This window comes from Rattus norvegicus, chromosome 19 (genome assembly GCF_021556685.1).
Source record: "Rattus norvegicus strain SHRSP/BbbUtx chromosome 19, alternate assembly SHRSP_T2T, whole genome shotgun sequence".
NCBI lineage: Eukaryota > Metazoa > Chordata > Mammalia > Rodentia > Muridae > Rattus > Rattus norvegicus.
In genome coordinates this window covers 19,100,851-19,123,665 of record NC_141552.1, presented here as the reverse complement: position 1 = coordinate 19,123,665, position 22,815 = coordinate 19,100,851, and the positions used below count along the sequence as shown (strand labels likewise).

The 22,815-nt window shown below is 43.3% G+C and overlaps 1 protein-coding gene and 1 pseudogene across 1 annotated transcript in view; one reads left to right on the top strand and one right to left on the bottom strand.

Annotated features, from left to right (window-relative positions):
- The window catches only part of LOC147998992 (disks large homolog 5-like), a 70,131-nt gene that overhangs the window by 14,406 nt on the left and 32,910 nt on the right, over window positions 1–22,815 (bottom strand). The gene's annotated exons all lie outside the window — the stretch shown is intronic.
- LOC147998995 (zinc finger CCCH-type antiviral protein 1 pseudogene) lies at window positions 16,725–18,010 on the top strand (annotated as a pseudogene).

Genomic DNA, 22,815 nt, shown 5'->3' with positions numbered 1-22,815 from the left:
TCATGAGTCTATGAATATTATGCTGGGGTACATGGCAGCAGGTAGGACACCATGTTTCTAGAGAATTGGCTGAGAGCTTACATCTTATGTGCAAGTCGGAGACAGAGAAAGTGTTAACTATAGATGGTGTTGAATTTGGAAACCTCAAAGCCCAATCCCATACACTCCTCCAACAAATCCGTATCTTATAATTCTTCCCGAATATTTCCACTAACCAGCAACAAACATTCATATATGTGAGTTTATGGGGGCCATTATCATTCAAATCACCATATTCCACTCCCAATTCCCCATAGATTCTTAAACATATCATAATAAAAATACATTAGCTCAGCTTCCAAAACCCCTGTAGTCTTTCGGTCTCTACACAGTTTATCCACAGTGCTTTTCGACACTCCAGGAAGTCCCTTAATTATTCCCCTATGAAATCAAAAGGCAAATTGCATACATCCAATGTGTAATGCCAAAAATATGTTATCATTGCAAAGGGAAATTGGGAATGTGGTGAGCCAGTTCAAGGCATTAACCCAACAGGGCACACTCCACATTCTCTACTTCTGATGCATGACAAAGGGATTAGATGGGTCCATTGCTCTGGCTTTGCTGACTGCAACATAATTCCTAAAACTATGTTGTATCGCATAGATCTGTGGTGGTTGTGTTTTCATTGTCACTCATTTCTAGGAATTTTAATTTTTCCTTGTGTGTTTCTCCCTTGGCCCTTTCAGGAGTGTGTTGTTTGTGTTGCTGACCTTCCACGAGAGTGTGTATTGACTGCACTTTCTATTGTGTGATACCAGTTTGATTCCTTTGTGCTTAGATAGAATGCGTGACACTACTTCAGCTTTCTTATCTTTCCTGAGGGCTGTTCTGTGTCCTAATCCGTGGTCAATTTTGGAGACAGATCCACAGGCTGATAGAAAATATATGTATAGTTCAGTGTAGTTTGTTAGGTCCATTTGACTGATGATGTCACTGAATTCTGCTCCTCCTCTTTTGTTTATTTGCATGTGATCTGCCAAGTGGTCAGAATAGACTATTAAAAACAATCACAACCACTATTATAGCTAATGGGTAATTTCACATCTATCTGATAATTATATATTTAAATTTGTGACTGCTGTGTTTAATATGTATATATTTAGAATTGTAGTATCTTTTGGTAATTGCAAAGTATAAAATCAATGTCCTTACATCTTCTTGACAGGATTGGTTTGAAATCTATTCTGTCAGCTGGATAGAGAAACTGCATAGAATTGCTATAGGGACCTGTGTCTTAGGTCTGTTTCCCTAGTATATCCTCTACATCTCTCATGATGGTGATCCTGTTTCTGGCTAAATAATGTCTGTTCACTGGGGAATTGAGTTTAGTGATATGCAAATATTATTTAAACCTATGTATTTAATTTTGTTAATTTTTGTGTGTTTTATTGGCTTCTTTTTTTTTTTTTTTTTTTTTTTTTTTTTTTTTTTTTTTTTTTTTTTTCTGGCTGTATCTCACAGGAGAGATCTATATCCACTTCTGGTCAGCATGTACTTCTTTTTTTTTTTTTTTTTTTTTTTTTTTTTTTTTTTTTTTTTTTTTTTTTATTAACTTGAGTATTTCTTATATACATTTCGAGTGTTATTCCCTTTCCCGGTTTCCGGGCAAACATCCCCCTCCCCCCTCCCCTTCCTTATGGGTGTTCCCCTCCCTACCCTCCCCCCATTGCCGCCCTCCCCCCATAGACTAGTTCACTGTGGGTTCAGTCTTAGCAGGACCCAGGGCTTCCCCTTCCACTGGTGCTCTTACTAGGATATTCATTGCTACCTATGGGGTCAGAGTCCAGGGTCAGTCCATGTATAGTCTTTAGGTAGTGGCTTAGTCCCTGGAAGCTCTGGTTGCTTGGCATTGTTGTACTTTTGGGGTCTCGAGCCCCTTCAAGCTCTTCCAGTTCTTTCTCTGATTCCTTCAATAGGGGACCTATTCTCAGTTCAGTGGTTTGCTGCTGGCATTCGCCTCTATATTTGCTGTATTCTGGCTGTGTCTCTCAGGAGCGATCTACATCCGGCTCCTGTCGGTCTGCACTTCTTTGCTTCATCCATCTTGTCTAATTGGGTGGCTGTATATGTATGGGCCACATGTGGGGCAGGCTCTGAATGGGTGTTCCTTCAGTCTCTGTTTTAATCTTTGCCTCTCCCTTCCCTGCCAAGGGTATTCTTTTTCCTCATTTAAAGAAGGAGTGAAGCATTCACATTTTGATCATCCGTCTTGAGTTTCGTTTGTTCTAGGGATCTAGGGTAATTCAAGCATTTGGGCTAATAGCCACTTATCAATGAGTGCATACCATGTATGTCTTTCTGTGATTGGGTTAGCTCACTCAGGATGATATTTTCCAGTTCCAACCATTTGCCTACGAATTTCATAAACTCGTTGTTTTTGATAGCTGAGTAATATTCCATTGTGTAGATGTACCACATTTTCTGTATCCATTCCTCTGTTGAAGGGCATCTGGGTTCTTTCCAGCTTCTGGCTATTATAAATAAGGCTGCGATGAACATAGTGGAGCACGTGTCTCTTTTATATGTTGAGGCATCTTTTGGGTATATGCCCAAGAGAGGTATAGCTGGATCATCAGGCAGTTCAATGTCCAATTTTCTGAGGAACCTCCAGACTGATTTCCAGAATGGTTTTACCAGTCTGCAATCCCACCAACAATGGAGGAGTGTTCCTCTTTCTCCACATCCTCGCCAGCATCTGCTGTCACCTGAGTTTTTGATCTTAGCCAATCGCACTGGTGTGAGGTGAAATCTCAGGGTTGTTTTGATTTGCATTTCCCTTATGACTAAAGATGTTGAACATTTCTTTAGGTGTTTCTCAGCCATTCGGCATTCCTCAGCTGTGAATTCTTTGTTTAGCTCTGAACCCCATTTTTTAATAGGGTTATTTGTTTCCCTGCGGTCTAACTTCTTGAGTTCTTTGTATATTTTGGAAATAAGGCCTCTATCTGTTGTAGGATTGGTAAAGATCTTTTCCCAATCTGTTGGTTGCCGTTTTGTCCTAACCACAGTGTCCTTTGCCTTACAGAAGCTTTGCAGTTTTATGAGATCCCATTTGTCGATTCTTGATCTTAGAGCATAAGCCATTGGTTTTTTGTTCAGGAAATTTTTTCCAGTGCCCATGTGTTCCAGATGCTTCCCTAGTTTTTCTTCTATTAGTTTGAGTGTGTCTGGTTTGATGTGGAGGTCCTTGATCCACTTGGACTTAAGCTTTGTACAGGGTGATAAGGATGGATCGATCTGCATTCTTCTACATGTTGCCCTCCAGTTGAACCAGCACCATTTGCTGAAAATGCTATCTTTTTTCCATTGGATGGTTTTGGCTCCTTTGTCAAAAATCAAGTGACCATAGGTGTGTGGGTTCATTTCTGGGTCTTCAATTCTATTCCATTGGTCTATCTGTCTGTCTCTGTACCAATACCATGCAGTTTTTATCACTATTGCTCTGTAATACTGCTTGAGTTCAGGGATAGTGATTCCCCCTGAAGTCCTTTTATTGTTGAGGATAGCTTTAGCTATCCTGGGTTTTTTGTTATTCCAGATGAATTTGCAAATTGTTCTGTCTAACTCTTTGAAGAATTGGATTGGTATTTTGATGGGGATTGCATTGAATCTGTAGACTGCTTTTGGTAAAATGGCCATTTTTACCATATTAATCCTGCCAATCCATGAGCATGGGAGATCTTTCCATCTTCTGAGGTCTTCTTCAATTTCTTTCCTCAGTGTCTTGAAGTTCTTATTGTACAGATCTTTTACTTGCTTGGTTAAAGTCACACCGAGGTACTTTATATTATTTGGGTCTATTATGAAGGGTGTCGTTTCCCTAATTTCTTTCTCGGCTTGTTTCTCTTTTGTATAGAGGAAGGCAACTGATTTATTTGAGTTAATTTTATACCCAGCCACTTTGCTGAAGTTGTTTATCAGCTTTAGTAGTTCTCTGGTGGAACTTTTGGGATCACTTAAATATACTATCATGTCATCTGCAAATAGTGATATTTTGACCTCTTCTTTTCCGATCTGTATCCCTTTGATCTCCTTTTGTTGTCTGATTGCTCTGGCTAGAACTTCAAGAACTATATTGAATAAGTAGGGAGAGAGTGGGCAGCCTTGTCTAGTCCCTGATTTTAGTGGGATTGCTTCAAGTTTCTCTCCATTTAGTTTAATGTTAGCAACTGGTTTGCTGTATATGGCTTTTACTATGTTTAGGTATGGGCCTTGAATTCCTATTCTTTCCAGGACTTTTATCATGAAGGGGTGTTGAATTTTGTCAAATGCTTTCTCAGCATCTAATGAAATGATCATGTGGTTCTGTTCTTTCAGTTTGTTTATATAATGGATCACGTTGATTGTTTTCCGTATATTAAACCATCCCTGCATGCCTGGGATGAAGCCTACTTGATCATGGTGGATGATTGTTTTGATGTGCTCTTGAATTCGGTTTGCCAGAATTTTATTGAGTATTTTTGCGTCGATATTCATAAGGGAAATTGGTCTGAAGTTCTCTTTCTTTGTTGTGTCTTTGTGTGGTTTAGGTATAAGAGTAATTGTGGCTTCATAGAAGGAATTCGGTAGGGCTCCATCTGTTTCAATTTTGTGGAATAGTTTGGATAATATTGGTATGAGGTCTTCTATGAAGGTTTGATAGAATTCTGCACTAAACCCGTCTGGACCTGGGCTCTTTTTGGTTGGGAGACCTTTAATGACTGCTTCTATTTCCTTAGGAGTTATGGGGTTGTTTAACTGGTTTATCTGTTCCTGATTTAACTTCGATACCTGGTATCTGTCTAGGAAATTGTCCATTTCCTGAAGATTTTCAAATTTTGTTGAATATAGGTTTTTATAGTAAGATCTGATGATTTTTTGAATTTCCTCCGAATCTGTAGTTATGTCTCCCTTTTCATTTCTGATTTTGTTAATTTGGACACACTCTCTGTGTCCTCTCGTTAGTCTGGCTAAGGGTTTATCTATCTTGTTGATTTTCTCAAAGAACCAACTTTTGGTTCTGTTGATTCTTTCTATGGTCCTTTTTGTTTCTACTTGGTTGATTTCAGCTCTGAGTTTGATTATTTCCTGCCTTCTACTCCTCCTGGGTGTATTTGCTTCTTTTTGTTCTAGAGCTTTTAGGTGTGCTGTCAAGCTGCTGACATATGCTCTTTCCTGTTTCTTTCTGCAGGCACTCAGCGCTATGAGTTTTCCTCTTAGCACAGCTTTCATTGTGTCCCATAAGTTTGAGTATGTTGTATCTTCATTTTCATTAAATTCTAAAAAGTTTTTAATTTCTTTCTTTATTTCTTCCTTGACCAGGTTATCATTGAGTAGAGCATTGTTCAATTTCCACGTATATGTGGGCATTCTTCCCTTATTGTTATTGAAGACCAGTTTTAGGCCGTGGTGGTCCGATAGCACGCATGGGATTATTTCTATCTTTCTGTACCTGTTGAGGCCCGTTTTTTGACCAATTATATGGTCAATTTTGGAGAAAGTACCATGAGGAGCTGAGAAGAAGGTATATCCTTTTGCTTTAGGATAGAATGTTCTATAAATATCCGTTAAGTCCATTTGGCTCATGACTTCTCTTAGTCTGTCTACATCACTGTTTAATTTCTGTTTCCATGATCTGTCCATTGATGAGAGTGGGGTGTTGAAATCTCCCACTATTATTGTGTGAGGTGCAATGTGTGTTTTGAGCTTTAGTAAGGTTTCTTTTACATATGTAGGTGCCCTTGTATTTGGGGCATAGATATTTAGGATTGAGAGTTCATCTTGGTTGATTTTTCCTTTGATGAATATGAAGTGTCCTTCCTTATCTTTTTTGATGACTTTTAGTTGGAAATTGATTTTATTTGATATTAGAATGGCTACTCCAGCTTGCTTCTTCTGACCATTTGCTTGGAAAGTTGTTTTCCAGCCTTTCACTCTGAGGTAGTGTCTGTCTTTGTCTCTGAGGTGTGTTTCCTGTAGGCAGCAGAATGCAGGGTCCTCGTTGCGTATCCAGTTTGTTAATCTATGTCTTTTTATTGGGGAGTTGAGGCCATTGATATTGAGAGATATTAAGGAATAGTGCTTATTGCTTCCCGTTATATTCATATTTGATGTGAGGTTATGTTTGTGTGCTTTCATTCTCTTTGTTTTGTTGCCAAGACGATTAGTTTCTTGCTTCTTCTAGGGTATAGCTTGCCTCCTTATGTTGGGCTTTACCATTTATTATCCTTTGTAGTGCTGGATTTGTAGAAAGATATTGTGTAAATTTGGTTTTGTCATGGAATATCTTGGTTTCTCCATCAATGTTAATTGAGAGTTTTGCTGGATACAGTAATCTGGGCTGGCATTTGTGTTCTCTTAGGGTCTGTATAACATCAGTCCAGGATCTTCTGGCCTTCATAGTTTCTGGCGAGAAGTCTGGTGTGATTCTGATAGGTCTCCCTTTATATGTTACTTGACCTTTTTCCCTTACTGCTTTTAATATTCTTTCTTTATTTTGTGCGTTTGGTGTTTTGACAATTATGTGACGGGAGGTGTTTCTTTTCTGGTCCAATCTATTTGGAGTTCTGTAGGCTTCCTGTATGTCTATGGGTATCTCTTTTTTTAGGTTAGGGAAGTTTTCTTCTATGATTTTGTTGAAGATATTTACTGGTCCTTTGAGCTGGGAGTCTTCACTCTCTTCTATACCTATTATCCTTAGGTTTGATCTTCTCATTGAGTCCTGGATTTCCTGTATGTTTTGGACCAGTAGCTTTTTCCGCTTTACATTATCTTTGACAGTTGAGTCAATGATTTCTATGGAATCTTCTGCTCCTGAGATTCTCTCTTCCATCTCTTGTATTCTGTTGGTGAAGCTTGTATCTACAGCTCCTTGTCTCTTCTTTTGGTTTTCTATATCCAGGGTTGTTTCCATGTGTTCTTTCTTGATTGCTTCTATTTCCATTTTTAATTCCTTCAACTGTTTGATTGTGTTTTCCTGGAATTCTTTCAGGGATTTTTGCGATTCCTCTCTGTAGGCTTTTACTTGTTTATTAATGTTTTCCTGTGCTTCCCTAAGTGTGTTCAGGTCTTTCCTGAAGTCCTCCAGCATCATGATCAAATATGATTTTGAAACTAGATCTTGCTTTTCTGGTGTGTTTGGATATTCCATGTTTGTTTTGGTGGGAGAATTGGGCTCCGATGATGGCATGTAGTCTTGGTTTCTGTTGCTTGGGTTCCTGCGCTTGCCTCTCGCCATCAGATTATCTCTAGTGTTACTTTGTTCTGCTATTTCTGACAGTGGCTAGACTGTCCTATAAGCCTGTGTGTCAGGAGTGCTGTAGACCTGTTTTCCTCTCTTTCAGTCAGTTATGGGGACAGAGTGTTCTGCTTTCGGGCGTGTAGTTTTTCCTCTCTACAGGTCTTCAGCTGTTCCTGTGGGCCTGTGTCTTGAGTTCACCAGGCAGCTTTCTTGCAGCAGAAAATTTGGTCTTACCTGTGGTCCCGAGGCTCAGGTTTGCTCGTGGGGTGCTGTCCAGGGGCTCTCTGCAGCGGCAGCAACCAGGAAGACCTGTGCCGCCCCTTCCGGGAGCTTCAGTGCACCAGGGTTCCAGATGGTCTTTGGCTTTTTCCTCTGGCGTCCGAGATGTGTGTGCAGGGAGCAGTCTCTTCTGGTTTCCCAGGCCTGTCTGCCTCTCTGAAGGTTTAGCTCTCCCTCCCACGGGATTTGGGTGCAGAGAACTGTTTATCCGGTCTGTTTCCTTCAGGGTCCGGCGGTGTCTGTGGCAGGGGTCCTGCCGCTCCTGGGCCCTCCCCCACGGGAGCCCAGAGGCCTTATACAGTTTCCTCTTGGGCCAGGGATGTGGGCAGGGGTGAGCAGTGTTGGTGGTCTCTTCTGCTCTGCAGCCTCAGGAGTGCCCACCTGACCAGGCGGTTGGGTCTCTCTCTCACCGGGTCTGGGAGCAGAGAGCTGCTGCGGGCCGGGATCTGTGGTCCCGAGGCTCAAGTTCGCTCGTGGGGTGCTGCCCAGGGGCTCTCTGCAGCGGCAGCAACCAGGAAGCGTTTTATTGGCTTCTTTTGATTGACTGTTCTAGTTTTGTTAAATTATTTCCTGTTTCCTCTGGTATTTTATCCTTCTCTTCAAACTAAAGTATTCCTTTTAGGATCCTCTATAGAGCTCCTTACTGGTTATACATATTTTGTAAATTTATTCATCATATGCCTTAATCAGCACAGTAGCTGGGCAGCTGCCTGCCCTCCATGGTATCAGATCTACTTTCCAAACAATAACACTCAACTCGTACTGACTGTGTAGCATCTTGGCTGCTCTTTGTTGCACTTGGACAGCCCTCAGGACCAGGCTCTCCTCTCCCTTAACCATGGCTGCTCTCCTCTTCCTCTCTCCTCTCCATCACACATGTTCTTCCTTTATTCTCTGGCAGCTTCTTCCTCCTTCTTCCCTCCTCATGATCCTCTCTAGCAAAGCCCTCAAAGCTCACCTCCCCCATCTCTCTGCTGTGCAGCTGTTGGCTGTTGGCTTCTTTATGATCACAGTTAACTGGGAGCAGGGTCAGTTTTTGGAGGTTAACCAGTCTTGAGTTCTACATATTAGCATTAAAATACAAGCAGAATTAGGCCAATCCACTACAAGGATTTCTTTTGTTTTGGTGTAAGTTTTCTTTTACCTTTTCACTTTTTATTTTATTTTTGGCTATTTTTTTATTAATTGGTTATTTTATTTATTTACATTTCAACTGTTGTCCTGCTTTCCACACTCCCCTCATAATATCTTACATCCCATTTCTGCTCAGCTTTGCCTATATGACAGTGTTCCCCCACCTACACATATCCATTCCCACCTCACAACTCCAGCATCTACTTTTGGTGGGCAACAGGCCTCAGCGTAGTCAATGGCCTCCCGCCACATGGGTGCCACTTAAATCAGTCCTCTTCTACACAGTTAACTAGAACCATAGACCCTGTATATACTTTGGCTGGCAGTTTATTCCCTAGGAGCTGGGGGATTGGTGACAGAGGGTCTGGTTAGATATTAAAGACCAATAGTTGCTGCTTTCTCTTCTTTTTCTGGTTATGGGTGAAATGGTGATTGTGTGCTTCATTTTTTGAAATTATTGAGAGATGATTTATTTCTTGGTTTTTCTTGGGTATAGTTTAGCTCATTGTCTTGGAGTTTCCCTACTACAATCCTCTGTTGTGCTTTCTTAGAGAAAAATATTGTTTAAATTTGGTTTTGTCATGAAATATTTTGGTTTCTCCATTTATGGTGATTGAGAATTATGCTGGGTATAGGATCCTTGGTCCGCATTACATCTGCCCAAGATTTTCTGGCTTTTGGAGTCTCTGTTGAGAAGTCTGGTGTAATTCAGATAGGTCTGAACTTATTTGTTACTGGTTATTTATACCTTACCCCTTCTAATGATCTTTCTTTGATCTGTGCATTCAGTGTTTTAATTATTATGTTAATGGAGGAATTGTTTCTGGTATGATTAAATTGGCATTCTGTAGGCTTGTTGTACCCTCATGGCCTTTTCTTTCTTTACCTTATGGATGTTTTCTGCTATGATTCACTGAATATGCTTACTGGACCTGTAAACTGGAAATCTAAATTCTCTTCTATTCTATTATCCTTAGGTTTGGACTTTTAATTCTGTCCTGAAATTCATGGATGTTTTGTATTCAATAAACCATACATGGTTATCTGAGATGGGTATTTTGTGATTTGTGGGGTGATCTCCTTGACCCCAACTCTTACATTTAGTACCACGTTTTATAATGAAACAAGGTCAAGAATGGTGACCTCTTGCCATAAACTATATGAAAAAGGCAGGTGAATGAATGTGTGTCAAGTATCAGTAGATTCCTGGGTGGTTTTTGCTCCGGGTTGGCCATATGCAACAGTTTCAAAAGCCCAAGTTTGATGTTCCTTGGGATTCCCAAGATGATGCACTCAGACCTGACAGACAACACCCAGAATCCTCGTCAAAGAAATTGATTTATAAAATCAAGGGGACGTTACTAAATCATGTTACAAAATATTTGATCACACTGTGATCTCCAAGAATGTATTATTTACTGAAAAACTAGTGTGTGGTATAGCAGGGCCATGGCACAGACATTTAAAGCAAGAGTTGTTTATTCATGTAAACATGGACTTAATTACGGTATGGCTCACCTACCACACACATTTATGGCAAAGGTAAAAAGTGCACTTAGGTCCAGCAGATCAAGACACAACGTGAAAGGAAATCTAGATAACTAAACCAATGGAAAGTTTTTGAGTTAAAGGATTTTTAAGAAAGTGTTCAGAGGGAACAGGACTGCTCTTCTTCTGGGAGGTCAGTGAATCAGGAAAGACAGTTGGGAGCTTTACTTGACTTCAGCATCTGACTCCTGAAACTTCATTGGTAAAATTAATGTCTGGAATTTTGGATTGTAAAACAACAGGTTGGCCCTGCAACTTTTGGCAAGGCCCATGGACAAAGAGATCGCACCTGATGGGAACAATCTTAAAAGCCATCTGATTCTGGTAAGTCACCTGAGAAGTCCTCAAGGAGAGAGGAATGAATGGGTAGCACCATAATAGAAGGCTTTAGCCAATCGCACTGGTGTGAGGTGAAATCTCAGGGTTGTTTTGATTTGCATTTCCCTTATGACTAAAGATGTTGAACATTTCTTTAGGTGTTTCTCAGCCATTCGGCATTCCTCAGCTGTGAATTCTTTGTTTAGCTCTGAACCCCATTTTTTAACCAGTGCGATTGGCTAAGATCAAAAACTCAGGTGACAGCAGATGCTGGCGAGGTTGTGGAGAAAGAGGAACACTCCTCCATTGTTGGTGGGATTGCAGACTGGTAAAACCATTCTGGAAATCAGTCTGGAGGTTCCTCAGAAAATTGGACATTGAACTGCCTGAGGATCCAGCTATACCTCTCTTGGGCATATACCCAAAAGATGCCTCAACATATAAAAGAGACACGTGCTCCACTATGTTCATCGCAGCCTTATTTATAATAGCCAGAAAATGGAAAGAACCCAGATGCCCTTCAACAGAGGAATGGATACAGAAAATGTGGTACATCTACACAATGGAATACTACTCAGCTATCAAAAACAACGAGTTTATGAAATTCGTAGGCAAATGGTTGGAACTGGAAAATATCATCCTGAGTGAACTAACCCAATCACAGAAAGACATACATGGTATGCACTCATTGATAAGTGGCTATTAGCCCAAATGCTTGAATTACCCTAGATCCCTAGAACAAACGAAACTCAAGACGGATGATCAAAATGTGAATGCTTCACTCCTTCTTTAAATGAGGAAAAAGAATACCCTTGGCAGGGAAGGGAGAGGCAAAGATTAAAACAGAGACTGAAGGAACACCCATTCAGAGCCTGTCCCACATTTGGCCCATACATATACAGCCACCCAATTGGACTAGATGGATGAAGCAAAGAAGTGCAGACCGACAGGAGCCGGATGTAGATCGCTCCTGAGAGACACAGCCAGAATACAGCAAATACAGAGGCGAATGCCAGCAGCAAACCACTGAACTGAGAATAGGTCCCCTATTGAAGGAATCAGAGAAAGAACTGGAAGAGCTTGAAGGGGCTCGAGACCCCAAAAGTACAACAATGCCAAGCAACCAGAGCTTCCAGGGACTAAGCCACTACCTAAAGACTATACATGGACTGACCCTGGACTCTGACCCCATAGGTAGCAATGAATATCCTAGTAAGAGCACCAGTGGAAGGGGAAGCCCTGGGTCCTGCTAAGACTGAACCCCCAGTGAACTAGTCTATGGGGGGAGGGCGGCAATGGTGGGAGGGTTGGGAGGGGAACACCCATAAGGAAGGGGAGGGGGGAGGGGGATGTTTGCCCGGAAACCGGGAAAGGGAATAACACTCGAAATGTATATAAGAAATACTCAAGTTAATAAAAAAAAAAATAATAGAAGGCTTTAGGATCTCGGATAGTGCTACTCTAGATGCCTTGGAAATAGAAGCAGAAAATGTAAAGCTAAATGACTTCGCAGGAATTAGCTCATTTCTGATTATGATTTTTTCATATTGGTATTTTATATTTATTCTTTTTTTAAAATTTAAATCAAGAGCCTTAGGTTGTAAGGTGAGGCGGTCTTAGAATCAGAAAATGCTTAGAACACTTGTATGGCGCCCCACAACTAACACTATCTGGCTAGAAATTCTACTTTTAATATCGTCATCATCGACAGCTTCCATTTAACCAGCAGGGTCCATGCCAGGCAGACACTGAGCAGGTTGTATGTTCTGTTAATCTCCACAACAACCCAATTCAGCAGAAACACCTCCAGTTTACAGGTGAAGAAACCACAGCTCAAAGCAAATGAGTATCAGGGTCCCCTCAGTCTCACTGTCTGTCACTTAGACCCACATCCTTCTCTGTACAGGGAAGCCATGGGCCTGATGTGGCTGTGCAAGCTGACTCTGCTGAGATGATCAATGCTATTCTTGACCCTGGGAGAATTTAAGACAAGGTGAGCCCACAGACTCCTGGGATAGATTCTGCCTCTGGGTTCTAGGGTGGGACACAGTATCCCTTGCCATGGATCTCTACTCATCTGAGGAGTCTGCTCCCATGTGTCAGCTTCTATGGCAGTGGTTCTCAACAGTCCTACTGCTGCAACCCTTTAATACAGCTCTTCATACTGTGATGATCCCCTCCATAAAATTATTTCATTGCTACTTCATAAATAATATTGCTACTCTTATGAGTCATAATGTACAAGGTATCTGATATGCAATCTCTGTGAAGCAGTTGCCACCCACTGGTTGAGAAATATTGCTCTATAAACTTTTTTTTTTTTAATGAAAGGCTTTCACCTCAGAAGTACCTGGAGCAGTTGTAAGAGCCCTGAAATACTGACAAGTTTTGGCAGGCCCAAGACTGCTTGCCTTAATGACAACAGAGATTCCTGGCTAAAGGCACAATCTGAAATCACTGTCCCCAGGTCATTTCTTGCCTAAGTTTTCCCTCATTACAATGTCTGTCTGCTTGGACATGTCTGTCCAGGAAGCCAGTCCATGTAGTCTCTGATACAGACAGAATGGTAAAGGCAAGAATGCTTTCCCTCTGTTGGCCCACAGTCATTTCTATAGAAGTAAGTTCAAATCCCCTGTGGATAAATGTGTGTCTCTCACATGGTGTGTGAGACTTGAAATGTCAACCGTTTGAGTTGACAAAAAACAAATTTCACTTCAGATTTACAGCTGACTAAAAATTATTTTTGGGAGAATGCAGAGGGTGGCCAGGCCTGCAGAGTCAGATCCCCTCCCTGCCTGGGATGATCCCACCCTCAGTAGACTTCAGCTTCACCTATAAGGTGTAATCAGAAAAATCTGACCTTAAGATTCTGAAGTCCACAATATGCACAACCCCTATAGTTGGTAAATGGCCTATATGGGGGTTTTCTCCAGTTTAAACTATTCTGGCTTCTTTTCTCTCTTGTGCTGCAATCTGTTCTCTCAGGTCTGTTGGTCCTGGAAGGACCTGGGTTCAAGTCAAAGCCTCGTGGGTGGGGAGGAAGATGTTCTGTTGTGTGAATGAGTATGGATTAAGAATGTAGCCCCACCAACAGATTGGGAAAAGATCTTTACCAATTCTACAACCGATAGAGGGCTTATATCCAAAATATACAAAGAACTCAAGAAGTTAGACCGCAGGGAGTAAAATAACCCTATTAAAAAATGGAGTTCAGAGGCAAACAAAGAATTCACAGCTGAGGAATGCCGAATGGCTGAGAAACACCGAAAGAAATGTTCATCATCTTTAGTCATAAGGGAAATGCAAATCAAAACAACCCTGAGATTTCACCTCACAGCAGTGAGAATGGCTAAGATCAAAAACTCAGGTGACAGCAAATGCTGGCCAGGATGTGGAGAAAGAGGAACACTCCTCCATTGTTGGTGGGAGGCAGACTGGTACAACCATTCTGGAAATCAGTTGGAGGTTTCTCAGAAAATTGGACATTGAACTACCTGAGGACCAAGCTATACCTCTCTTGGGCATATACCCAAAAGATGCCCCAACATATAACAAAGACACATGCTCCACTATGTTCATAGCAGCCTTATTTATAATAGCCAGAAGCTGGAAAGAACCCAACAGAGGAATGGATACAGAAAATGTGGTACATCTACACAATGGAATATTATTCAGCTGTCAAAAACAATGATTTTATGGAATTCATAGGCAAATGGATGGAACTGGAAAATATCATCCTGAGTGAGCTAACCCAATCACAGAAAGACATACATGGTATGCACTCATTGATAAGTGGCTATTAGCCCAAATGCTTGAATTACCCTAGATGCACAGAACACATGAAAATCAAGAAGGATGACCAAAAAGTGAATGCTTCACTCCTTCTTTAAAGAGGAACAAGAATACCCTTGGCAGGGAAGAGAGAGGAAAAGATTAAAACAGACACAGAAGGAACACCCACTCAGAGCCTGCCCCACATGTGGCGTATACATATATAGCCATCCAATTAGACAAGATGGATGAAGCAAAGAAGTGCAGGCCGACAGGAACCGGATGTAGATCGATCCTGAGAGACACAGCCAGAATACAGCAAATACAGAGGCGAATGCCAACAGCAAATCACTGAACTGAGAACGGGATCCCCGTTGAAGGAATCAGAGAAAGAACTGGAAGAGCTTGAAGGGGCCCGAGACCCCATATGAACAACAATGCCAAGCAACCAGAGCTTCCAGGGACTAAGCCACTACCCAAAGACTGTACATGGACTGACCCTGGACTCTGACCTCATAGGTAGCAATGAATATCCTAGTAAGGGCACAGTGGAAGGGGAAGCCCTTGGTCCTGTCAAGACTGAACCCCCAGTGAAAGTGATTGTTGGGGGGAGGGTGGTAATGGAGGGAGGATGGGGAGGGGAACAGCCATATAGAAGAGGGGGGGTTAGGAGGATGTTGGCCCGGAAACCGGGAAAGAGAATACAATCAAAATGTAAATAAGAAATACTCAAGTTAATAAAGAAAAAAAAAAAAAGAATGTAGCCCCACTCTGACTGGCCAACTAAGCTCCAGAAAATCTTCCCCAATCACAAAACTGGGCCATGTGGGAGCCTAAACTGTCTAAAGGGGAGAGCTGAGTGCTTTCTCCTGGAAGAAATACTTGGGGGTTGACTATCACTTGTGAACCTTCTGTGTTAAGTCACTTCTCAGAAGGGAAGCTTTCCTCTAACTCTTCCATGGGACCCACCCAGCACTGGGGCCTGAGGATCCTATGGTGTTGCAGCTCTGAGCTGGGAGGGGTAGCTCTCACCCTGGCATGGAGAAGCCTGTTTTCACAGCTGATCTAGATCTGAGGAACAGGGGCTTTTAAAGAAGCATGTGAGAGTATCTCCTGCAGGAGAGCCCAGTCTGCAGGGAAAGTCACACAGGACAGCGAAAAGTGACTTCGCAACAAACACAGGGAATGGGAACCAGGGAGGGCACTGGATGGATGGTCGGAGAGTTTGAGAAAGCCTGCATCTCCCTGAAAGACTTCCCACAACCATAAGTCCCACCACTGTCCCCTTCTCACAGGGGAGGCTCAGCAAAGCCTGCCACCTGCTGGGATCCCTGCAAACTAAAACTGGAGTGGAGAACTGAGGAAAGCACTTTGGTGGAGGGGGAGACACAAGTCTCCAGGGCCAGGTCAGCCTTCTGTCCCTTTGGTTCTCCTCACTTCACAGAGGTGCCTATTGAAAGGTGAGGCAAGCCGGGATCTCAACAGTCTTTGGCCAAAGAAGTGAGAGCCCACAGGGCAGAGCAAGGCAAAGCAGAGCCAGGCAGAGCAAAGTGAAGCCCTGCCAGTCAGCAAATAGGCCTTGCGCATGTGGGACTGGTGGCAGCAGTGCTTGCCCTTGCTCTCCTGGTGGTGCAGAACACCTGCCTGGATGTGGGGAAACTCACAGTGGCTTGTCCTCCAGCTGCAACTGCCAGTGCTTGGGGAGGGGGAAGTTGAAGATGCTCCCATGATCCTCCAATTTCCGGCCCACTTTGTCCATGTTCAAGGCTGTGGTCAGCCCCGCCAGAAGCCCCGAGGACAGGGAGAGCAAGCACAACTGGCCAGCAACCACCATGGGCATCTTCGGTGAGACCCAGGCCAAGTAGCCACAGAGGCACACCAGGCAGCCAGGCACCAGCCCCAAGCCTGTGCATACTGAGGCCAATGACACTCCACTAGTCCCTCCCACCATGCACATCCCACCCCTGGCAGGCAAGATCTCTCTATCCAGGGCTTCCCCCAGACCTCCAACTACCAATAGCTCAATGAGCCCTTACTTAATTCTTGTTAACCATAATGGCTTGTCATAAAAGGTCATTGGGAAAGTCAATGATGAGATGAAAGCCTTAAAAGAAAACTAGAGAGACTTACGGAAATGAAGAAGAAAGCTCTCTTCCCAGTAGGAGCCTGGCAGTCCCCAAGCTCAGGGCACCTCATGTCCAGTCTTGAACCCAGCATGCATTTTTGTGGAGAACCTGCCTGCTTAAGGACCTGGCTTCCCACTCATTCTCCTGAGATGATGACTTTAATTCTTTTAATTTTTACTGGTTATTTTCTTCATTTCCATTTCATGTGTTATCCCCTTTTCCAGTTTCCTTACTCCACGAAGCAGAGTCCAGCTCACAAGCCTGAGCAGCTGCAGCCATAGTGCACCATGGGGGATCCTGGGGCAGACTGTTTCATCACCAAGATCCTGTGGACCCACAGGGGCTGCATGACCTTAAAGGAACTGCAGAGTAGGATCAGGCTCCAGAGGCAGAGCTCTATGGGCTGCTGGGCAAGACTGCTTATTCCTATTGGAGACTGGAGATCAGGCAGGGATCACGCTGTAGGTGGCGGCTACTACTGAAGCCTGTGGCTTCAATCTCAAGTGCATCCAGGGACCATGCTACAGATTGCCCAAGCCTCTGCAAGCTCAAACTTCTGGGACAGAGTCATTATGCAAAATCCCAGAGAAACCTCTGCAAATATCCACACCAAGTTTTTAGGAACAGAGCTTCCAAGTCCTGAAGAATCATGAGCTTTCTGGGCTTAACCAAGAGGAGCCGGCCTTCTTCCTGGTACAGGGGGATGCTTTTCTCCTGCAAAAGTTACTACAAAGGAGACAGCCACAAACAGATCTGCTTGAAGCCACAGCCATGCAAGAGAGTCCAAGTCTGTGAGCACTTCACCCAGGCCAACTGCCGTTACCTCAACTGTCTCAGGTCTCATGACCTGATGGACAGGAAGGTGCTGACCTCCATGACTGAGCACGGGCTGAGTTCTGATGGGGTCCAGAACATCCAGGACATCTGCAACAACAAACACATTAGGAGGAGACCCACTGGCATGAGAGCTCCCCATGAACATCATAGCAGCAGGGCACACAGAGACAGAAGCAAAAGCAGAGACTGATTCCTTCCAAACAGCCTAGGATTTCTCTCCCATGTCTCATTTTGGCATCTGGTTCACCTTGTCCAGATGTCACCAGCTGTAAGGATTCCCTGGAGGACGTGTCTACAGCTGTCACTCAGGAGGTCAAGAACCTGGGGACCCAGGACTCTGCACAGCTTTCCTTGGTCTCATCTAAGGCTGCTGGTGTCTGAGGACCCAGTCACATGAGAGCAAGCCAGGGGTTTTCTGAGAATGGAGATCTGGATGCTTCTTTTCTAGAAATCCTACTGATTCTTTGTAAGTTCCTGCCTCCTCTGCTGGCTTTCTTCTTGCTGCAGCAAAAAGAGATGAATCCATGTCCATGAGAACAGGCATGCCTTCTGGACACCGCATGGAGGTCAAGGGAAAGAATGAGGCTCCAGACATCGATTACATCCCATTTTAAATGGTTCTATTGATGGGGTGACAATGGAAGAAGCAACAGACTCAGGAATTCTAGGTAAAAGGAGAAACTCAGGGAAGGAGTTTGGCAATGTTCCTTCTCTTTCAATTCAGTGGAATAATTGAAGCACTATTGTTATTGGGTCTTCATTAAAAGTCTGGTAGAAAGGATGCATTAAAGCCATGTGGCCCTGATTATTATTATTTTTAATTTTTGGAGTGGCAGCCTTTAATGACTGTATCTATTTCCTTATGGGAATTATTCATTACCTTCCCAAATCTGTATTTAACTTGGTATTTGTTATCTGTTAGAAAAATCACCAGTATCAAATAGATTTTTCACTTTTCTGTAGTAAAGGCCTCTGAAGTAAGCCCTAATGATTGTTGAATTAACTCAGTGTCCTTTGTTATATCCCCCTTTTCATTTCTGATTTGGTACTTTAGATATAGGCTCTGTGGTTTGTCTGTCTTGTGGATCTTCTCAAAAAAAAAAAAAAAAGCCAGCTCTTGCTTTGCTTGGCTCTTTATATCATTCTCTTTGTTTGTAATTGATTGATTTTAGTTCTGAGTTTATTTCCTGCCATCAAATCCTACCAGACTCTCTATGGGATGAGGCTTTGCCTCACCTTGGTAACAGCAGCATGTGATACATGAAGCTTTTGCTGCTCTCTGTAGTGGGGATGACGTCACAATTTCACTGAAAACCATGCACAGCCTCGTTTTAGACTGTATTAAAGTAGCCCACGATTTCAGTGCTCCCTGCAAGGTGCCATGAGACAGTAGTAACATGAGTCTGCCTGCACCTCGACAGTCACTAGGGACTTCTGAGTGATTTTATGAAAATTTATAGTGAGTTCATGGATGAACATGCACAAACACAGACGCACACACACACTTTACTGACATGGTGCACATTCTTTTTACACAAAGAAGAAAGTGAGTATTAATGAAAACACACCAATAAAGGAATCGATGGACGGGGTTGTGGGGAAGCTCGGGCTTAGAGTTATTTAAAGGCCCTGTGCAGGCTCTCCTTCTGTTGGAGGCTAAACTTCAAGTGCAATGGGTTCTTTATTTTCTTTCTGTATAGCACACAGAGCTAGGGTGGAAACTAGGTTTTGAGCATATTTGGCAAGTACTAGAACACTTAATTAATTCCTAGGGCTGGAACCCTATTAATGTTCTACAGAATTACAGGGCAGGCTGGATGAAGACTCTCAGCTGACAATGTGGACATCTCAAGACAGGCACTGGACAATGGCTGACAGACTTGTATGAAGACTGGAAATGTTTTGCTATCTCAGAGGAAAAGAAGGCCCCTCCGACTACACTGTACTCTAAGGACAGTTTATTCAGGTAAGGGATGACATGAACTATTGTCTCATGTCACAGATGTGAGCACAAAATATCCTAGGTATTGTATGCCAATGGTAGCATTAACAGAACAAATCACACAGTGTTGTGAAGATATAGAATATGACTATATGTAGCAAGAACCAGGCCTCTTCTAGTTTCTAAGATCATACCTGAGAACCTCAAATATAGTAATAATGTGATAATGTGGTATAAGTCTAGTTACAACTAGTTTCTATTGTGACACAGATGACTCTTTTTGTGTCATGTTCAGCTTATAATGAATGACTAGACCTAAGCATGAGAATAACCAAATACTACATTGCTTCTCTAGCTGCTGAGCTTTTAAAAGCCCTGGTGTGACAGCAAGCTTTTGTGGACATCTGGATTATTCCTTCTGTACTTTAACTCTCTAAGTCAACCCCACTCTGAGTAAGTCAGTTCCATTCCATAAGTTGGAAATCAGTCAACTGGAAAAAAAATACTTTCTCAATACAAACACAGATTGGCGATGGAAAAAGGGCAGCTTGAACTGTCCCACCTAGGTCTTGGGCTTGCACAGGCCTGCTCTCCAAAAGAAACGTGTGTTCACAGCTGCAGGCTGCATTCACTATGGATGCTCTTGAGGTTCCTCCCTAAACTGCTTAGATTAAGATAATTCTGTTGCCATCTATCAAAAGAATTCATTATGCCAAACTGGCCTTTCTTCTGAAACTTCTGTTCTGTGGGCAGGGCAAAATCTCCAGCAACCCTCACAGCAATGTGGGCTGCCAATCTGGGACTCAGAATTATACCAGTGCAAACCAAGAACAGGGCAACTGGAAGAGACCTCATTGGGTTGCAGGAACCTTCTGTTCTGAGTCACTTCTCAGAAGGGGCACTTTGCTCTAACTCCTCCATGAGACCCAACCAGTACTGGGGCTGGAGGATCCTTAGGTGTGGCAGCTCTGAGCTGGGAGGGGGAGCTAGCACACTGACATGGAGAAGCCTGTTTTCACAGCTGATCTGGATCTGAGGAACAGGTGCTTTTAAAGAAGCATGAGAGAGTATCTCCTGCAGGAGGGCTCACTCTGCAGGGAAAGTCACACAGGACAGGGAAAAGTGGCTTCCCAACTTCCACAGGTCCTGTGACCCCAGGGAGGGCACCAGATGGTCCAAGAGTTTGAGAAAAGCCTGCATTTGCCTGAAAGACTTCCCTCAACCATAAGTCCCACCACTGTCCCAGACTCACACCTGAGGATCAGCAAAGCCTGCCACCTGCTGGGGTCCCCACAAACTGAACCCAGAATGGAGAACTGCGGGAAAGCACTTCGGGGGAGGGGGGAGACACAAGTCTCTGGGGCCAGGCCTGGGGTCTGTCCCTTAGGCTCTCCTCACCTCCATTAGCCTCCTAGTGCAGAGCGCTGCAAGCCAGGATCTCAAAAGTCTTGGGCTGAAGAAGTGGGAGAAGGTAGCCGCAGTGGCGGTGGGGTCGACAGGGGAGTCGAAGAAGGAATGGTAGCAACGCAAGCAGCGGCAGCGAGGGCGGAGGCCAGGGAGGGGGGCGAAGGAGAGGACGGGTGTGGGGGGGTCGGGGCTGGGGCAGGGTAGGGGCGAGGGCAGGCTGGGGGGGGTTGGGACGGGTCTGAGTCGAGGGCGGTGGTGGGACTGGGAAAGGGGATGGGTCGGAGGCGACATCGAGTGCGGGTGTGAGGCGGGGGCAGGAGCAGGGGCAAGAGCAGGGGCGGGGGCAGGAGCAGGGGCAAGCAGAGCAAAACCCAGCCCTGTCAGCTGGCAGATACCCTCTGGGGCGGGACAGACTCGCCCTGCAGCTCTATTGACGGGGTGACAATGGAAGAAGCAACAGACTCAGGAATTCTAGGTAAAAAGAGAAACTCAGAGAAGGGGTTTGGCAATGTTCCTTCTCTTTCAAATCAGAGGAATAATTGAAGCACTATTGTTATTAGGTCGTCATTAAACGTCTGGTAGAAAGGCTGCATTAAAGCCTAGTGGCCCTCATATATATTTTTTAATTTTTGTAGTGGCATCGTTTAAATACTATCTATTTTCTTATGAGAATAATCTTATGAGTTAAATCCCACATTTGGATTTAACTTGGTATTTGCTATCTGTGTAGAAAAATTACCAATATCAAATAGATTTTTCACTTTTCTGTAGTAAAGGACTCTGAAGAAGCCCTAATGATTGTTGAATTCACTCACATGTCTATTGCTTCATCCCCCTTTTCATTTCTGATTTGATAATTTAGGTATTGACACTGTGGTGTGTACTTAGTTTCAGAAAGGGGTTGTTTCTCTTATGGATCTCCTCAAAAAACAGCTCTTGCTTCCTATGACTCTTTGTATTATCCTCTTCGTTTGTAATTGAATGATTTTAGTACTAAGTTTATTTCCTGCCATCAAATCATACCAGACTCTCTGTAGGATAAGGCTTTGCCTCATCTTGGTAACAGCAGCATGTGATAAATGAAGCTTTTGCTGCTCTCTCTAGTGGTGATGACGTCACAATCTCTGTGTAAACCATCCACAGCCTGTTTTTAGGCTGTATTATAGTAGACCACCATTTCAGTGTTACCTGCCAGGTGCCGTGGGACACTAGTAACACACGTCTGCATGCACCTCGACAGTTTTCATTACAGTCTTCTAAGTCATTTTATGAAAATTGATAGTGAGTTCATGGATGAACATACACAAACACCTGCACAGAAACACAAACAAACACAAACTCTCTCTCTCTCTCTCTCTCTCTCTCTCTCTCTCTCTCTCTCTCTCTCTCCCACACGCACACACACACACACTTTACTGACATGGTACACATTCTTTGCACACCAAAAATAAAGTGAGCAGTAATGAAAATACACCAATAATGGAGTCGATGGAGGGAGTTATGCAGAAGCTGGGACTTAGAGTTACTTAAAGGCCCTATGCAGGCTCTCCTTTTGTTGGGGGAGAAATTTCAAGTGCAATGTGGTTCTTTATTTTCTTTCTCTAAAGCACACAGGCTATGGTGGAATGTAGGGCTTTGAGCATGTTTGGAAAGTACAATCACACTGAATTAAATCCTAGGGCTGGAACGCTATTAATCTTCTACAAAATTACAGAGCAGGCTGGATGAATACTCCCAGGAGACAATGTGGACATCTCAAGACAGGCACTGGACAATGGCTGAAGACTTGTCTGAAGACTGGAAATATTTTGAAAATTCAGAGAGAAAAAAAAGGCCCCTCTGACTACACCGTACTCTAAGGACAGTTTATGCAGGTTAGGCATGGCATGAACTATTGTCTCATGTCACAGATGTCAGCACAAAGTATCCAAGGTATTGTATGCCAATGGTAGCATCAACAGAACAAAGCACACAGTGTCATGAAGACATAAATTATGAGTTTGTGTAGCAAGACCCAGGCCTCTTCCAGGGTCTTAGATAGTAACTGAGAACCACAAATACGGTAGTGATGTGATAGTGTGGGGGTGAATCTAGTTACAACTAGCTTCTATTGTGACACAGATGACTCTTTTTGTGTCATGGTCAGCTTATAATGAATGACTAGACCCAAGCATGAAAATAACCAAATACTA